We start from the raw sequence: 4,444 nt of genomic DNA, 5'->3' as shown, positions 1-4,444 counted from the left end.
GATCTCGGCTCACTGCAACCTCTCCTTCCTGGGTTCAGGCAATTCTCTGCCTCAGCCTCTTGAGTAACTGGGATTACAAGTGCCCGCCACCCTGCCAGGCTAATTTTTGTATTTTTAGTACAGACGTGGTTTCACCATCTTGGCCAGGCTGGTGTCGAACTCCTGACCTCATGATCCACCTGCCTCGGCCTCCCAAAGTGCTGGGATTACAGGCGTGAGCCACCACACCTGGCCCATTTATTTATTTATACATGTATTTTATATATAATTTTATGATTCCACATTTATATAAATAAATATGAGTATATAGTTATAAATCCCTGAGAATTTAGTCTTGATGAAAGACATGAATCAACAGACAAAATAATTAAGTCTTCAAGATAAATAAAAATAAGTCCAGACACAACACAGTGAAACTGAAAAAGCAAAAGAAAATTATTGACACGACCAGAAGGAATAATAGAAATAACACGCATACACAAAAACAGTGATAATAAGAACAACAAACTTCTCATTAACAACAATATAGACAAAAAGATGATATGATAACATAATCAAAGTGCTCAGGGAAAATAACAGAACCCTAAACCTAGTTTAACTCTCATCTAGGAATGAGGGCAACAGAAAGACATTTCAAACTAATGAAGATATAAAACACCTACATTCACCAATTTTTTTTGTTTTTTTTGAGACAGAGTTTCAGTCTTGTGGCCCAGGCTGGATTGTAGTGGCATGATCTTGGCTCCCTGCAACCTCCACCTCTGGGGTTCAAGCAATTCTCCTACCACAGCCTCCTGAGTAGCTGGAATTACAGACTTGCACCACCACACCCAGATAATTTTTGCATTTTTAGTAGAGACGGGGGGAGGGGGGATTTCACCTTGTTGGTCGAACTGGTCTGACCTCAGGTGATCCACCCTCCTGGGCCTCCCAAAGTGCTGGGATTACAGGTGTAAGCCACCAAGCCCGACCTCCATTCACCAGTTTTTAGCAACAAAAAAGATGCTTGCCTAACAAGAGTAAACAAAGCAATTGCTCTGCCTTAAGAAATGTAAATAAGCATTGACAATAAAACCAAAAGCAATAATAAAAATTACTCAGGGGGTAAAAAAACAAGGGGAAACTACATAACACCAAATATTGAGAGACAAGATTGAAATTAAAACTTTCTAACAGGCTTTGTATAGTTCAGGAGGAGGAGGACAGAGGTGATTTAAAGTTGAATTTCAGACTGTTAGTAAAATATGAATGTTAAATATAAGGGTAGGGCTTACACTACCTGATACCAAAACTTACTCTAAAGCTATGGTAATCAAAACAGTGCAGTATGAATGTAAACACACATAACCAGATCAATGAAAGAGAATCACAAACCCAGAAAAAGACTCACACTTACACAGTCATTTGATTTTCAACTGAGGCATCAAAACTATTGAACAGGGAAAGAAAAGTTTTTACAACAAATGATGCAGGAACAACTGGTTACTTACATGGGGAAAAAAGAAATTAACGAAACAGAAAACAAAGACATTACAGAGACAAGCAACCTAGAAAGACTCTGACAACACTGATGCTGGAAAAAAGAGGAAAGGCAGGAGTTTATATGTATCTATATGTATCATGTTTAATCATGAGAAAATACCGGCATACCTCAGAGAAATTACAGGTTTAGTTCCAGCCCACCACAACAAAGCAAATACAGCAATAAAGTGAGTCTCAGATTTTTGGTTTCCCAACACATATAAATGCTATGTTTACATTATAACAATTAAGTGTGCAATTGCATTATGCCTAAAGGAAATGTACATACCTTAATTTAAAATTTTTTTTTGCTACAAACTGCTAATGATCATCCGAGCCTTCGGAAAGTCATATTCTTTTTGCTGGTGGAGGGTGTGACCTCCATGTGGATGGCTGCTCACTGATCAGCGTAGTGATTGCTGAAGGTCGAGGTGGCTATGGCAATTTCTTAAAATAAGACAACAGGCCAGGCGAGGTGGCTCATGCCTGTAATCCCAGCACTTTGGGAGGCCGAGGCAGGTGGATCACGAGGTCAGAAGTTCAAGATCAGCCTGATCAACAGGGCGAAACCCCGTCTCTACTCAGGAGGCTGAGGCAGAGTATTGCTTGAATCCAGGTGGTGGAGGTTGTAGTGAGCCGAGATCACACCACTGCACTCCAGCCTGGGCAACAGGGAGAGACTCTGTCTCAAAAAAATAAATAAATAAAATTTGCCACATTGATTGGCCCATCCTTTCACGAAGATTTCTCTCTAGCATGTGAACATTTTACTCACATTAGAACTTCTTTCAAAATTTGCGTCAATCCTCTCCAACCCCACAGCTGTTTATCAACTCAGTTTATGTACTACTCTAAATAGTTTGTTTTGTCATTTCAACAATGTTCACGGCATCTGCACCAGGAGTAGATTCCCTTTCAAGCAACCACTTTCTTTGCTCATCCACAAGCAAGTCCTCATTCATTCATGTTTAATCATGAGATTGCAGCAATTAAGACACATCTTCAGACTTCAGTTCTAAATCTAGTTCTCTTGCTAGTTCTATCCCATCTGTAGTAAGTTCCTCCATTGAAACCTTTTTTTTTTTTTCTTTTCTTTTTGAGAGGGAGCCTCACTCTGTTGCCCAGGCTGGAGTGCAATGATGCAATCTCGGCTCACTGCAACCTCTGCCTCCCTGGTTCAAATGATTCTCCTGCCTCAGCCTCGCGAGTAGCTGGGATTACAGGTGCCCGCCCCCACATCCAGCTAATTTTGTATTTTTGTAGAGACAGAATTTCATCACGTTGGCCAGGCTGGTCTCCTGACCTTGTGATCCGCCCACCTCTGCCTCGCAAACTGCTGGGAATACAGGCACGAGTCACCATGCCTGGCCCCTCCACTGAAATCTTAACCCCTCAAAGCCATCCTAGAAGGCTGGAATCAACTTCTTCCAAACTCCTATTCATGTTGATTTTTTTTTCTTTTTTTTTGAGACGGAGGCTTGCTGTTGCCCAGGCTGGAGTGCAGTGGCACCATCTCGGCTCACTGCAAGTTCCGCCTCCGGGATTCACGTCATTCTCCTGCCTCAGCCTCCTGAGTAGCCCACCACCGTGCCCGGCTAATTTTTTTGTATTTTTAGTAGAGATGGGGTTTCACCGTGTTAGCCAGGATGGTCTCGATCTCCTGACCTCATGATCCACCCACCTCGGCCTCCCAAAGTGCTGGGATTACAGGCGTGAGCTACCACCGCGCCCAGCCTTCATGTTGATATTTTAAGCTTCTCCTGTGAATTGCAAATGTCCTTAATGGCATCTAGAATGGTAAATCTTTTCCAGAAGGTTTTCAATTTACTTTGCCCAGATCCATAAGAGGAATCACTATCTATGGCAGCTATAGCGTTATGAAATGTATTTCTTAACTAATAAGACTTGAAAGTCAAAATTACTCCTTGATCCATAGGCTGCAGAATTGATATTGTATTAGCAGGTATGAAAACAATATTAATCTCCTTGCACATCACCATCAGAGCTCTTGAGTGACAAGGTGTGTTGCCAGTGAGCAGTGATATTTTGAAAGGAATCTTTTTTTCTGAGGAGTAGTTCTCAACAGTGGACTTAAAATGTTCAGTAAATCATGCTGTAAACAAATGTGCTGTCATCCAGGCTTCATTATACCATTTATAGAGCACAGGGCAGAGTAGGTTTAGCATAATTCTTAAGGACCCCAGGATTCTTAGAATGGTAAATGATAATGAGGTTCAACTTAAATGCACCAGCTACATTAGCCTCTAACAAAAAAGTAAGTCTGTCCTTTGAAGTCAGGCATTGACTTCTCTTCTCTAGTTAGAAAAGTTCTACATGGCATCTTTTTCCAATAGAAGACTGTTAGATCTATGTTGAAAATCTGTTGTTTAGTGTAGCCACTTTCATCACTGATCTTAGCTAGATTTTTGATAACTTGCTGCAGCTTCTCCATCAGTACTTGCTGCTTCACTGTGCACTTCTGTGTTACGGAAACGGCTTCCTTCATTAAACCTCATGAACCAGTCTCTGCTAGCTTCAAGCTTTCTTCTGCAGCTTCCTCACCTCTCTGGGCCATCACAGACTTGAAGAAAGTTACAGCTGTGCTCTAGTTTAGGTTTTGGCTTAAGGAGATATTGTGGCTGGTTTGATCTACTATCCAGACCACTGCAACCTTCTCCATATCAGCAATAAAGCTGTTTGGCTTTCTTGTCATTCATGTGTTCACTAGAGTAGCATTTTTAATTTCCTTCCAGACCCTTTCCTTTGCATTCCCAACTTGGCTATTTGACACAAGAGTCCTGATTTTTAGACCATCTTGGTTTTTAACATGCCTTCCTCACTAAACTCAATCATTTCTAGCTTTTGACTTAAAGTGAGAGATATGGTGAAACCCCGTCTCTACTAAAAATACAAAAAATTAGCC

The sequence above is a fragment of the Colobus angolensis genome, unplaced genomic scaffold (assembly GCF_000951035.1).
Source record: "Colobus angolensis palliatus isolate OR3802 unplaced genomic scaffold, Cang.pa_1.0 Scaffold6, whole genome shotgun sequence".
In the NCBI taxonomy this organism is placed as follows: Eukaryota; Metazoa; Chordata; class Mammalia; order Primates; family Cercopithecidae; genus Colobus; species Colobus angolensis.
This window is presented reverse-complemented; position numbering follows the sequence as displayed.